Below are 15622 nucleotides of genomic sequence, written 5' to 3'. Positions count from 1 at the left end.
CTACCTCGGAAGCGTCTACCTCTACAATGAATGGCTGAGACGCATCAGGTTGAATGAGTATGGGCGCCGAGGCAAAACATTTTTTCAAAGAGGAGAATGCTTGACAAGCCTTGTCAGACCACCTAGAAAAATCCGTCCCCTTTTTAGTCATGTCAGTGAGAGGCTTAACCATGGATGAGAAATTACGAATGAACTTCCGGTAATAATTAGCAAACCCCAGGAAACGTTGTAGTGCCTTAAGATTCTCTGGCCGATCCCACTCAAGAACTGCCCGCACTTTCCCAGGGTCCATACGAAAACCGGACGCTGAAACCAGGAAGCCTAAAAACTGGAGTTCCTGTACGGCGAACACACACTTTTCCCACTTGGCATACAGTTTATTATCCCGCAAGATCTGTAACACCTGCCTAACGTGCTCCTGATGAGACACCAGATCCGGCGAGTAAATTAGGATATCATCCAGATATATGACAACAAACTGTCCCACCAAGCGGCGAAAAATGTCATTAACAAAGTGTTGGAACACCGCCGGGGCATTAGTCAGACCGAATGGCATGACAAGGTTCTCATAATGCCCCTCCGGAGTGTTAAACGCCGTCTTCCACTCATCCCCCTCCTTCATCCTAATCAGATTGTACGCCCCCCTGAGATCCAACTTAGAAAACCATTTGGCGCCCACGATCTGATTAAAGAGATCGGGAATAAGTGGGAGCGGATACGGATCTCGGACCGTAATCCGATTAAGTTCACGGAAATCCAGGCAAGGGCGTAGGCCTCCATCTTTCTTCTTAACAAAGAAGAACCCCGCAGCCACCGGTGAAGATGAAGGTCTAATATGCCCCTTAGCCAGACTTTCTGAGATATAATCCTTCATGGCCTGCCTCTCAGGACCAGAAAGGTTATACAACCTAGCTTTAGGTAACTTGGCCTCAGGGAGCAGTTTTACAGAACAGTCATACACGCGATGAGGAGGTAGTTCCTGACACCCTTTCTCCGAGAATACATCCTCAAAGTCCGCCAGAAATGGAGGTAAGACCCAAGGAGTAACCGCACCAATGACCGTGTTCATGCAGTTTTTATTACAGAATTTACTCCATTGGCTTATCTCCCTGGTTTGCCAATTAATAACCGGGTTATGCTTAGCTAACCAAGGAAGGCCCAACACAATAGGAGTGGGAAGACCCTCCAACACGTAGCAAGACAACAGTTCTTTATGTATTGCCCCCACTTGAAGTTTTACGTCATGCACAACTTGCAAAAAACTTCCCTGCCCGAGAGGCCTGGCATCGATCGAGAATATGGGGATGGGTTTAGCCAACTCACTCAACCGCATACCTTGAACCCGGGCAAACCGAGCATCAACCAGATTAGCCCCGGCCCCACTATCCAGAAGAACAGATATCCTCTCAGTTCTCGTACCCACCACCACCTCCGCCGGTACGAGAAACTGAGACGAACCTAGGGACGAAATACCTACTCCCAGATTGCCGTCCACCACACAACCTGGGATCAACAGTTTTCCGACGACTCTTCACTCTGCAAGGGACGGGATGGACACCCCCCAATAAAATGTCCCTTTCTGCCGCAGAAGAAACACCTTCCTGCCTTATGGCGCACCACCGGTCCCCTCCCCCGAAATGATGTCCCTCCTAATTGCATAGGCTCCTCTGGACTGACCAGGGGAACCACCATATGAGGGGACCTTGTAGGAGGTGGAGTCATCACAGGGGGTAGAGTTATCCCGCACCTCTCCCGAAGCCGTCTGTCCACGCGAATAGCGAGGGCCATAGCGGCTTCCAGAGACACGGGAGAGTCATACTGTGCCAACACATCCTGTAATTTGTCGGATAAACCATGACAAAACTGGCTCCTAAGAGCCGGGTCATTCCACTGGGTGTCCGTGGCCCACCTACGGAACTCCGAACAGAATTCCTCCGCCGGACGATCTCCCTGCTGGATCCTACGTAACTTAGACTCAGCAAGGGAGATCCGATCTGGGTCATCATATACGAGTCCCAGGGCAGCGAAAAACCTATCCACTGACTGGAGAGCCGGGGAACCCGGGGGAAGAGAGAACGCCCAAGATTGTGGGTCCCCTTGTAGGAGCGAGATGACAATTCCCACCCTTTGTTCTTCACTCCCCGATGACCGAGGCCGCAGCCGAAAGTACAATTTACATGCCTCCCGGAAAACAAAAAACTTGTCCCGCCCCCCAGTGAACCTATCAGGGAGAGCTACTTTAGGTTCTGGTCCGGCTTGCTCCTGAGGATGCCAAACCTTGGACCTAACGTCCGCCAGCTCCATGGACAAACTCTGCAATTGCCGAGCTAGACCGGCTACTGGATCCATAGTAGCTGGAGAAAAACTAAGTGGGTCGGTGAAAATGTCACGCTGTCTCTGTATACTGGAGGTAGGGGGCCTAAGCTGACCCTAAGCTGGGGCCCTGACTAATCCCTCAACCTGGAGGTACTGTTAAAGGTACAGAGGTCCAGGCCGCCAGCGTAACCCCTACCTCCTGAAGATCCCTGCACCTCAGTAATCTAGTCCTGAGAAGGACCCCGATCACAACCAAAGGGAACAAGAAATAATATGCCCAAACACAGTATTTAGACGAACGAGACAGTAGAAGGGAAAAACCAAAACCACCTTGCATACAAACAACTTCTCAACTACAACAGAGGGAAAACCAACGGGAAAGGAGATAAATGATAAAGCGAGGAAAGGGAAAAAAACACTTTCAAATACACTTATCTCAGCAACTCCAAACACCACGATCCGCTCTGTCAGTCTGAATGAAATGCTTTCACCGACACCTCCCAAACAGACCAGCAGGTATATGAAGGAGTCTCACTACAGAAGTATTGATTGCAGCTGGGCGAGGCTGGACCTCATCTAGCCCAGAGAGAGAGAGAGAATTAACTCCCTCACTGCCGAGAAACACAAAGCACCAACAAGTCAGCTGCGAGAAGTCAGGCTGTGTACTCGTGACGATCTTCGTGGCAACACACCCGTGACAGTTGGGAACCACAATCTTTTTAAGAGGAAATACCCATTTAAAGAAGATCTATGTGAAGTTTGGGAAATATCCCCTAAAATTTATGTAGCAGTTGTTAAAATATCTAAAAATGTGGCTCTCCCTTTGGATGATCTGGGCTCTCTTAGGGATCCTCTAGATAGGAAAGTTGACACTTTTCTTAGGGGGTTATGGGAAGTGGCAGCCTGATCCTTTAAGCCCAGCATAATGGCCAATTGTACAGCTAGGTTCCTAATTAAATGGCTACAGGAGATGGATTCATAGATGAGCAATAAGTGTCCAAGAGATCAACTATTGGGGCCTTACCTACTATTCAGAAGGTTGATGATTTTTTGGCTGATATGTCTGTGGACAGCATTAGGTTTGCTTCCTGCTCCTATGCCCTTTCAAAATCTGCACTCAGAGCACTCTGGCCAAAAAACTGGTCAGTAGATATCCAGTCCAAAATGAAGCCGTGTGCTGTTCCTTGTCTGGGAGATTATTTGTTCGGCTGTGCCTTAGATGAGGTCTTAAAGAAAGCAGCAGACAAGAAAAATAATTTTCCCAGATGCAAAAGACCCTTTCGTTGCTCTGAGGACAAATGGAGAAGAAACCAGACACACATTAGTGGGCCTGCCTACCAGCCACCTGATGGGTAGTGAATACTCTTCCCCACGGTCTCAGGCTAGATTTATCTTCCACCCCTCCAAGAAGAGTAACAGAAACTTGAGTAGTACCAACAAACCAGAAAACATTGGAGTTCTGAAACTGTTAAGAAAACCAGGTACTGGTCAAAGTACCATCATCAGACATCGGAAAAGGTTTCTACAGCAATCTTTCTAGTAGAAAAAAAAACAGATAGCTCTCACAAAACAATAATCAATTTAAAAGCTCTGAATTGTTATCTAAAAACAGGATGTACAATACAAAGTTAAATTGTGGTACCGTGTTAGCCAGAAAATTCGATGTATATGCTTTTATGCCCAAAAATTGCAAAAGTATTTTCGGAGTGATACCTTTATTGCTCTGAAAGCTTGCATATACAGTACAGACCAAAAGTTTGGACACACCTTCTCATTTAAAGATTTTTCTGTATTTTCTTGACTATGGAAATTGTACATTCACACTGAAGGCATCAAAACTATGAATTAACACATGTGGAATTATATACTTAACAAAAAAGTGTGAAACAACTGAAAATATGTCTTATATTCTAGGTTCTTCAAAATAGCCACCTTTTGCTTTGATGACTGCTTTGCACACTCTTGGCATTCTCTTGATGAGCTTCAAGAGGTAGTCACCGGAAATGGTCTTCCAACAATCTTGAAGGAGTTCCCAGAGATGCTTAGCATTTGTTGGCCCTTTTGCCTTCACTCTGCGGTCCAGCTCACCCCAAACCATCTCGATTGGGTTCAGGTCTGGTGACTGTGGAGGCCAGGTCATCTGGCGTAGCACCCCATCACTCTCCCTCTTGGTCAAATAGCCCTTACACAGCCTGGAGGTGTGTTTGGGGTCATTGTCCTGTTGAAAAATAAATGATGGTCCAACTAAACGCAAACCGGATGGAATAGCATGCCGCTGCAAGATGCTGTGGTAGCCATGCTGGTTCAGTATGCCTTCAATTCTGAATAAATCCCCAACAGTGTCACCAGCAAAGCACCCCCACACCATCACACCTCCTCCTCCATACTTTATTGTGGGAACCAGGCATGTAGAGTCCATCCGTTCACCTTTTCTGCGTAGCACAAAGACACGGTGGTTGGGACCAAAGATCTCAAATTTGGACTCATCAGACCAAAGCACAGATTTCCACTGGTCTAATGTCCATTTCTTGTGTTCTTTAGCCCAAACAAGTCTCTTCTGCTTGTTGCCTGTCCTTAGCAGTGGTTTTCCTAGCAGCTATTTTACCATGAAGGCCTGCTGCACAAAGTCTCCTTTTAATAGTTTTTGAAGAGATGTGTCTGCTGCTAGAACTCTGTGTGGCATTGACCTGGTCTCTAATCTGAGCTGCTGTTAACCTGCGATTTCTGAGGCTGGTGACTCTGATAAACTTATCCTCAGAAGCAGAGGTGACTCTTGGTCTTGCTTTCCTGGGGCGGTCCTCATGTGAGCCAGTTTCTTTGTAGCGATTGATGTTTTTTGCAACTGCATTTGGGGACACTTTCAAAGTTTGCCCAATTTTTTGGACTGACTGACCTTCATTTCTTAAAGTAATGATGGCCACTCGTTTTTCTTTACTTAGCTGCTTTTTTCTTGCCATAATACAAATTCTAACAGTCTATTCAGTAGGACTATCAGCTGTGTATCCACCAGAGTTCTGCACAACACAACTGATGGTGCACAAAAGAGTAAAACCTAAAGTGATGAAGTGCAATATATAAACAGGTGATTCATGAAGCTCCACACATAGGGCAAAAATGAATTACTAACCTAAATTCATGCTGTGAATGCGGATGGATAAAAACTCACACTCCAACCCGCGTTTCACACGTTGCTTCCTCAGGGAGTGATGAAGTATGGGGGATAAGAAGGTCTATATATATCAGAGTGGTTACTCATGATTCGATAATGTGTGCTTACACAGGTGCACAGTATAGAGCGCATGATTACTTCCTGCTGATGCAGCTATGCCTCCACCGCGCCCGGCAGTAATGCCACAAAAAGGCGCTCATGACGTCATAAACCGAGCGCACGGCAGATAGCACGGACACAACGGAAAGGAGGTCATGCGCACACACCCATGAGGCCATATTGTTAAGGGGCAAATGTATGGGCAGGTATCCCTTGGTCTTATACATCTAGTATATTGGTACGCAAAATGCAAGTGGAACTATATTGGTATAAGCAATCATTAACTGGATTTAAAAAGATATTAGACAGGGGCTGAAAAAAAGGAGAAAAATATGAAAGATGGCAAAGAAAATTTTAAATAAAAGCAGGTGTGTGGTAACAAACATGTGATACACCTGACTTCTTGGACCTAGAATGGGCATTATTATCAGCAAGAGAATACTCGTGTTACGCTCGCGCCCAGACTGACTGGCGTGAGCGTGATTAGTGATCCCACTGTACCATGAACCGAGGAGTGCCTGGAGGGGTGTAACTAAGTATCAACCCGATCCGACCAAGGTCGCGGCTCAGTCGACTCCGTGAACCAAGGAGGAACCGAGCAGAGGGACCAGGTGCTACTCCAGGTCAGACCCCGGTCACAGCTGTTGACCCACACCGGGGAATGCAGGAACAGGCAGGTTAGACTGGCATACAGGCAGGTGGGTATTGGCAGGCATGGCTGGTATGCAGACAGGTGGATACTGGTAAGCACGGCTGGTATGCAGACAGGTGGGCACTGGCAAGCACGGCTGGTATGCAGACAGGGAGATACTGGCAAGCACGGCTGGAGTGCAGACAGGGAGGTACTAGCAGGTTGGAGCGCAGGCTAGATAGGGTCCAGTATAGACTGGGAGACAGGAACAGAGCCGCAGATGCAGTAGACAAACAGAGTAAAGCGAAACCGCCGGAGCAGAGGACAAGGCAGAGCAGAGAGGAACCGCCGGTGCGGTGAGCTAGCAGAGCGGAGCGAAAACCGCAGGTGCGGTGGGCAAGGCAGAGCAGAGCGGAACCGCCGGAGCGGTGGACAAGGCAGAGCAGAGAGGAACTGCCGGAGCGGTGGTCAAGGCAGAACAGAGAGGAACCGCCGGAGCAGTGGACAAGGCAGAGCGAAACCGCAAGTGCGGTGGACAAGGCAGAGCAGAGCGAAACCGCAAGTGCGGTGGAAAAGGCAGAGCAGAGCGAAACCGCAGGTGCGGTGGACAAGGCAGAGCGAAACCGCACGTGCGGTGGAGAAGGCAGAGCAGAGCGAAACCGCTGGCGCGGCGAGCAAGTCAGAGCAGAGAGAAGCCGCCGGAGCGGTGGGTAAGGCAGAGCAGAGGGAAGCCGCCGGAGCGGTGAGCAAGTCAGAGCAGAGAGAAACCGCTGGCGCGGTGAGCAAGCAGAGCCGAACAGGGCTGAAGGAGCAGGCAGAGAGGACAGGGCTCTGTTCACATGGAACAGACTGGAAAATACAGGAGGATGGCTAGAACACAGGAGGAAGATACGGAGGAAGGGAAAAGGGACAAGCAGAACCAGATACACAAAAGGTACTTCCTATGAAGTAGCGAGTGGACACAAAACTCACAAACAGAAGTACAGAGACAACGAGTTGGAGTTAGGTGCAGGTTCAGATACTGCAGGAAAAGGGAAGGTACGGACATAGAGAAAAACAGGTAACAGGCTAGGATACAGTTCAGACAGGAACTGCTACTGCAATGAGATACAAGAACGAGCCTGGGTATACAGCCCCCAGAGTGGCAGAAACATACTAGAAGTCACAGGTAACAGGCCTGGGTATACAGCCCCCAGAGTGGCGGAAACAGACTAGAAGTCAGAGATAACAGGTCTGGGTATGCAGCCCCCAGAGTGGCGGAAACAGACTAGAAACAGGACAGGACCTGGCAATTCAGTAGCAAAGACTAACTGAGTGAAGGTGTTGCTCAGGCACCTCCTTCTGGTTGGAGGGGGTTTAAATATCCAGTGACTCAGCAATAGGCTGGAGACGCATTAGGGGTGCGCCCACAGCAGCTATAAGAATCAGGAAGTAACCGGGCCCTAAGCAGTCAGTCAAGAGACATGCACACAGCATGAACTGGAGCAAGGTTTGTAGGCTGGACTGACAGGTAAGATTGCGGTATTGCATAGTGGGAGGTGGTGCACTATGCAAGCTCACCGCCAGGGATGTTACAGTAGCCCCACCCCCCTTTACGCCCCCTCTACTTCAAGCCTGCAAGGGTCTTCTGCAGAGAATTTAGAGGCCAATCCTTCTCTTCAAGAGGATTACCTCTTCTGTCCATTAGAGGAAACGAAACTGGTCTCCTCATCATGGTGACTAGGATGCTTCCTCCTATCAAGCCATACTCAGCAACAGATGAAGTGGGTGAAGTACCAGGAACAGCACACAGAAAAGTCTCTCTCCATTTGTTATCAGGTAGCACCCTGGTGGATTCAGGAGACAACTGGAGGTCCTCCGCCTGGTTGGAGGGGTGCAGAGACTCGGGGGTAACCACCGCCTTGATGTACACTTTGCCAAGCTTACTGGATGAAGTGGGCGGCGTACCAGGTACCGAGTGTAGGAAAGTCTCTCTCCGTTTAACAGGTAGCACCCCGGGGAATTCAGGAGACAACTGGAGGTCCTCCGCCTGGTTGGAGTGGTGCAGAGACTCGGGGGTAATCACTGCTTCGAAGTACACTTTGCCAGGCTTACTGGATGAAGTGGGCGAAGTACCAGGTACAGGGTGTAGGAAAGTCTCTCTCCACTTGTTATCAGGTAGCACCCCGGAGGATTCAGGAGACAACAGGAGGTCCTCCCCCTGGTTGGAGGGGTGCAGAGACTCGTGGGTAAACACCGCCTTGATGGACGTAAGACCAGATTTATTAGAGACGGAGGGTCCTTGCTTTAGGACCATCTTCAGACTGGTTTCAGAGATGACATGTCTATAAGGCGGGACGGTACCTGAAGCCAGATCATTGGTACAATCGTCGAGACTGTGTAGGGATATCGCCTCCGCTTCTCATCCTTCGGAGACTTCAGCGCACAGCGAGTCAGCGACTAGCAGATCTGGTGAAGAAGAAGAAGAAACTGCTGACTGTCCTGAAGATGTGGGGACTGGACACCCCTTGTACCTTAGCGGTCCCCCAGGATACACCATGCAGGATCTCCAGACCTGAGCAGGCACTAGATCTCTCGGCTCTTTACGACCTGTGGGTAAGCCAGTCAGCACCTGGAATGTGAACTTCTTCATATGTAATGCTCCAATTTGGAGCTTAATTTATACAGACATATTTTGACTGTTTCTGAGTAGGGCTCGTCCTTCTGCTGACAATGCCCAAACCGGCTTCTGGAGTTGTCGGACGGGAATCTGACACCGACTCTGCAAGGTTTTAAGCCCGAAACTTCCGGTTAATCCGAGGCCTTTACTTGCCACGGAGACAGTCATGGTCATCTGTGGAAAGAAAACACTAACGCCAAGTGCAGGCTCTCCTACAGGCCTAATGTCTTGGGATTCTCCAACCTTCGCTGGACAAAGACCGTCAGGGGGTCCCAGACCACCGCAGCAGGACCGCAATCCGATTTTGTGACTGAGTTCTGGCTTCTGCTTTGCCTGACGAACATAGTCATCATTCATGGATTCAGTGCGGAAAGCTGCCTCTACAGGCTGGGGAACAGGAGGTCTTTGGGAGGACAGAACCTGGCGTGACTGTTTACCTCTACGCCTTGCACGTCTGGACTGTCTCTTGAGGTTGGGAAGAGAAGTATTTTGTGGAGCATAGTCATCCTGTGTGGATTCTGGGTGGGCAGCAGTCTCTTCGGGCTGGAGGACTGGTAGGCTACCTACACACATTACCCATTGGGGCTGCTCCGGGATATTGGGAAGGGAAGCTTTAGCAGAAGCTTCAGGATTAGGGTCATCGAAGACCATTAAAAAGGCCACCAGGAAGGCCTGCAGGTCAAAGACGATAGGATCCCATGCTTCCCATAGGGGGGTGATCCATTTCAAGGTGTCACCCGCTAGGTAGGACATCATAAATGCCACTTTAACCCGATCGGTAGGAAAATAGTGAGCATAGAACTTGAAATTCAGCATGCATTGCTCCACAAATGCACGGCTTCGTTTTGGATCCCCATAGTACCGTGGTAGATCCGCAGGAACGAGTGCTGATAGATCCATTTGGGCTGGTGCGTAAATCGCCTGGGCCATGGCTTGAGAAAAAATTTTTTCTTGGTGCACGTATTTGCCAGACAAGGATTCAAAATGTCTCTGAGAGCGAAAGGCCGTGGGGCTCAACGGGAACCATGGCCTGAGCAAACTGTTGCGTTCGCGCCCGGACTGACTGGCGTGAGCGTGATTAGTGATCCCACTGTACCATGAACCGAGGAGTGCCTGGAGGGGCGTAACTAAGTATCAACCTGATCCGACCAAGGTCGCACGGCGGCTCAGTCGACTCCGTGAACCAAGGAGGAACCGAGCAGAGGGACCAGGTGCTACTCCAGGTCAGACCCCGGTCACAGCTGTTGACCCACACCGGGGAATGCAGGAACAGGCAGGTTAGACTGGCATACAGGCAGGTGGGTATTGGCAGGCACGGCTGGTATGCAGACAGGTGGATACTGGTAAGCACGGCTGGTATGCAGACAGGTGGGCACTGGCAAGCACGGCTGATATGCAGACAGGTGGGCACTGGCAAGCACGGCTGATATGCAGACAGGTGGGCACTGGCAAGCACGGCTGGAGTCCAGACAGGGAGATACTGGCAGGTTGGAGCGCAGGCTGGATAGGGTCCAGTATAGACTGGGAGACAGGAACAGAGCCGCAGATGCAGTAGACAAACTGAGTAAAGCAAAACCGCTGGAGCGGAGGACAAGGTAGAGCAGAGAGGAACCGCCGGTGCGGTGAGCAAGCAGAGCGGAGCGAAAACCGCAGGTGCGGTGGGCAAGGCAGAGCAGAGCCGAACCACTGGAGCGGTGGACAAGGCAGAACAGAGAGGAACCGCCGGAGCGGTGGTCAAGGCAGAATAGAGAGGAACCGCCGGAGCGGTGGACAAGGCAGAGCGAAACCGCAAGTGCGGTGTTCAAGGCAGAGCAGAGCTAAACCGCAAGTCCGGTGGAAAAGGCAGAGCAGAGCGAAACCGCAGGTGCCATGGACAAGGCAGAGCAGAGCGAAACCGCACGTGCGGTGGACAAGGCAGAGCAGAGCGAAACCGCTGGCGCGGTGAGCAAGTCAGAGCAGAGCAGAGAGAAGCCGCCAGAGCGGTGGGTAAGGCAGAGCAGAGGGAAGCCGCCGGAGCGGTGAGCAAGTCAGAGCAGAGAGAAACCGCTGGCGCGGTGAGCAAGCAGAGCCGAACAGGGCTGAAGGAGCAGGCAGAGAGGACAGGGCTCTGTTCACATGGAACAGACTGGAAAATACAGGAGGATGGCTAGAACACAGGAGGAAGATACGGAGGAAGGGAAAAGGGACAAGCAGAACCAGATACACAAAAGGTACTTCCTATGAAGTAGCGAGTGGACACAAAACTCACAAACAGAAGTACAGAGACAACGAGTTGGAGTTAGGTGCAGGTTCAGATACTGCAGGAAAAGGGAAGGTGCGGACATAGAGAAAAACAGGTAACAGGCTAGGATACAGTTCAGACAGGAACTGCTACTGCAATGAGATACAAAATGAGCCTTGGTATACAGCCCCCAGAGTGGCGGAAACAGACTAGAAGTCACAGGTAACAGGCCTGGGTATACAGCCCCCAGAGTGGCGGAAACAGACTAGAAGTCAGAGATAACAGGTCTGGGTATGCAGCCCCCAGAGTGGCGGAAACAGACTAGAAACAGGACAGGACCTGGCAATTCGGTAGCAAAGACTAACTGAGTGAAGGTGTTGCTCAGGCACCTCCTTCTGGGTGGAGGGGGTTTAAATATCCAGTGACTCACAGCAATAGGCTGGAGACGCATTAGGGGTGCGCCCACAGCAGCTATAAGAATCAGGAAGTAACCGGGCCACCGCCCTAAGCAGTCAGTCAAGAGACATGCACACAGCATGAACTGGAGCAAGGTTTGTAGGCTGGACTGACAGGTAAGATTGCGGTCTTGCATAGTGGGAGGTGGTGCACTATGCAAGCACGCCGCCAGGGATGTTAGAACTCGCTGGACTTAGTTTCCACTCACCTTCTAAGTAGGAAAAAGGTTACCTCCCTTAAATATACTAAAGTGTGGAATAAATTTCTTGAATTTTCTGGGCGAAATCTGTCAACACAACAACAGGTGCCCCTTACTGAAGTGTTGCAGTTCCTACAGAAAGGCTTAAAAAGGGGGCCTTTCCACTAGTACACTAAAAGTGCAGGTCTCTTCCCTGCGGGGCTCTGTTTGATCAAAAGTTCGCTGACCACCATGGATGTAGAGGTTCAGCAAGGCTTTTTCTTCTAGGCCGGTAAGTGGCCCTAGAATAGCTGTGATCTAAATCTAGTTCTGAATGCCCTTAATTGGGACCCCATTGAACCTATTTGGTCTACCACTATTAGAGTTCTCCCTCTGAAAATGGCCTTTTTAGTGGCCCTAACCTTGGCTAGATGCTAGATAGGTGGGTGAATTACAGGCCATTTTGATCAACACACCCTTCGCAATTATCCTGGAGGACAGGGTAATATTAAAGCCTAACCCAGCTTTTGTCCCAAAGGCCACCTCCAGATTTCATAGATCTCAGTAAATAGTCCTCCATTCCTTTTTGTGACAATCCAAAATCTTAGGGTGAGCTAGTCTTTCATTCCTTAGATGTCAGGAGGTGCCTCCTTGGATAACTTAAACTCACGGGCCCCTGGCAGAAGTCTTCCATGGTTGTTTTGTTTTCAGGGCCCCAATAAAGGTAAAGGGGCTACTAAGTCAACCATAGCTAGGTTGGTTAGAATGTCCATAACCTTGGCTTACTCTGCCTCGGGTCAAGATTCTCCTCAGAATATACAGGCTCATTTTACAAGAGCCTTAGCTACCTCTTGGGTAGAAAGTGCTAATGCTTCCATTGATCAAAACTGCACAGCTGCAGTCTGATCGTCCCCCTCTACTTTCTTTAAACCACAGGTGAAATCTGGAGCACTCTGATTTCTCCTTTGGAAGAAATGCTGTTTCAGCAGTGGTCCCTCCCTAGGGATTTCTTCTATTTTAATTTCTCTGTATGGTGCTGTCAGGATGTAGGGAAAAAATAATTACTTACCGGTAATTTGATTTTCCTGAACCATGACAGCATTGTGCTAATTCCCTTCCTTATGTTTCTGGTGGCGGAATATTCTTCCCTCTTTTCATAGGGTGTAACAAAAATAAAGGAAAAAAAATAAATGGGGTGAGGAGGGACCTGTTCATCCTAGTTGCAATAATGTAGGTTTATGTCTTTAACGATGTGGCTACCTCTTATGCTCTGTAAACACACTACAGAAGGCGTACGGAGAGGTAACGTATTTTTTCGGACTATAAGATGCACTTTTTTCCTCCAAAATTTTGGAGGAAGTGGGGGTGCGTCTTATAGTCCGAATACTATATACATGGCTGTGCGTGGTGGTGGGTGTGGGGGAGCAGCAGCGGGGGATCAGCGTGGCACAGGAGGCAGCAGCCGCCTGCTGCAGCCTACGCTGTGCCCGCTACTAAAGAAAATGAATATTCCCTGCTTCCCACGCCCATGGGAGTGGAGAGCAATGAATATTCATTTTTCTTAATAGCCGGCACCCTGGAGCCGCAGCGCGGCTCCTGCTGCCACTCTGCAGTCTGTGTGCCCGCTATTAAAGCTCATGAATGTTCCCTACAACCCACTCCCATGGGTGGCTGACTAAATATTTTTTTTTCCCCACTGTAGACAAGAGTATTGCAAACTCCCTTCTCTCTCACCCCTGCCAAAATAATATACGCAACAATTCATCCTCCATCTACATCCTAGCTACTAATCTTAGTGATCTGCCATTCATTACAGTTTCTTTTAATCCACAATCTCCATGTCTGGACAAATGTCTTTAGTTTATGTATATTACACTAATAAACATGTTCATGTTCCAAATTACTATTTACATCTATGATACATTCCTTCTTTGTAGGAAAATCTGGTGGGATCCATTTTCTTTAAATTCCTTTCCGTGATAAGTATTGGGTCTAAGGGGACTTTGATTTTAAATAATTACTCAATTGTTTCAATAATAATATTTTTTTTCTATAGCATAAAAATATTCTGAAGCACTTGTACAAACAAATTAAGACATTACAGAGTAACACACAATACAACACATACAAAGAGGAGTGAGGGCAATTCTCACAAACTTAAAATCTATGAGGAAATAGGGGACACAAAAGGTGAAAAGTGATTGTCATGTATGGTCTAGCCATCAATATAATAAATAGGGGCATTCAAATAACACTGCATGAAACAGTCACCAGCAAGTATCTTTAAGTACAGGTACAAAGTGCTAATGATTGCATGGAGGGTGTGGAAACCGATGATAGGAGTGACCAGATTCTGAGGAAAAGTTAAGTAGGGGCGAAAAGGAATAGTTAGGTTAATGCGACAGGTAGAAGTAGTGCTGTTGCTTCAAACGCATCCAGCAACTAGAAGAGTTAACACAATCACAGGAGACAGGAAGTGGTTTACTTCAGAAGCATCCAGCAGCTAGAGAGGTTAACATAGTCACAGTCATAGTTGAGGAATCCTATCAACTGGCAGGAAGATATGAACTGAAAGGAATTGTGTCACAGGGATCATCTCCCTCACCTTACCCTCCCCCCTCCATCTCACTGCAGGGTAAAGAATGCTGGGTACTATTGTGCCTTTGTGAAGTAAAAGCCTGCAGTTATTTATGAAAGCCTGTTGCTCTAAAGGACTGATGTTTTGTACTGACCGTGCATCTGCATTAAATACCATTGTTGAACTGTTCATAAGGACTCTGTTAAGTGAGTCAACACCCCTTATGACTGAGAAACCTGCAATTTATGGTCACCCTGAATAACAATTCCCCCAGGATTCCAAGAATTCAAGAAACCTGTCTCGTCCCTATCTAAACTTAGCGGCGTACATGTAAGATTAATGAGGTGAAGTGATAAGTCAGTCTAAAGAAATTTGTTTTTAGGGCACGTTGAAGACTGTGTATACTAGCAATTAACCAGATTTTCTGAGTTAGTGCCATCCCGAGAACTGTCGCAGCTCGAGAGAAGTCCTGGAGATGGGAGTGGAAAGTTTGATTAAAGAAAATGTTAATCTAAGGTCATTAGCGGAAAGGAAAGCATGGGTAGGATGGTACACAGAAATAAGACATAGATGAAGGAGATGTAGGGCGGTACAAAACTGGAGAGTTTTGTGGATTAGAGTGATAAGTTTATATTGTACTCTATAGCGGATGGGCAACCAGTGGAGTGACTGGCACAGGATAGAGGCATCGGTGAAGCGGCTGGTCAGAAATATAATCCTGGCTGTTGCATTCAAGATACATTGAAGATGGGAGAGTTTAGAAAGAGGGAGATTGAATAGTTGGGAATTACAAAATTTCGGCCAAGAATGAACTAGAGTAACAAAAGTTTTTGCAGAGTCAAAGATAAAAGTATGAATTCTAGAGATGTTTTTGAGTTGCAAGTGACATGAGTGATCGGATGTGAGTAGAAGATCTGAGTCAAATATAACTCCCAAGACAGCAAACATGCTGTTTAGTAGTTATTTTAAAGCCACACACAGAAATGGCAATATGGTTTAGGAAGGCTAGTAGAGGGAGGAGACCGAAGGAGTTCAGTTTTTGACAGATTCAGTTTTAGATAGAGGGAGGAAATGATGTTAGAGATAGCGGGCAGACAATTACTGGTAGTTTGTAGCAATGAGGGAATGATGTCAGGAGAAGATGTGTATAATTGGATGTCATCAACAAATATTGTACTGGAAACCTAATCTACTGATGGTTTTTCCAATAGGGTCAGTGTATAAAAAAATTAGATTGGGACCTATGACTGAACCCTGAGGAACTCCGACAGTAAAGGGAATACAAGGGGGAAATGAGTCGGCAAATGATTCTGTG

Source organism: Phyllobates terribilis, unplaced genomic scaffold (genome assembly GCF_046119375.1).
Source record: "Phyllobates terribilis strain yellow unplaced genomic scaffold, ASM4611937v1 Scaffold_5__5_contigs__length_657084704, whole genome shotgun sequence".
In the NCBI taxonomy this organism is placed as follows: domain Eukaryota; kingdom Metazoa; phylum Chordata; class Amphibia; order Anura; family Dendrobatidae; genus Phyllobates; species Phyllobates terribilis.
Note: the sequence above shows the minus strand (reverse complement) of the source record.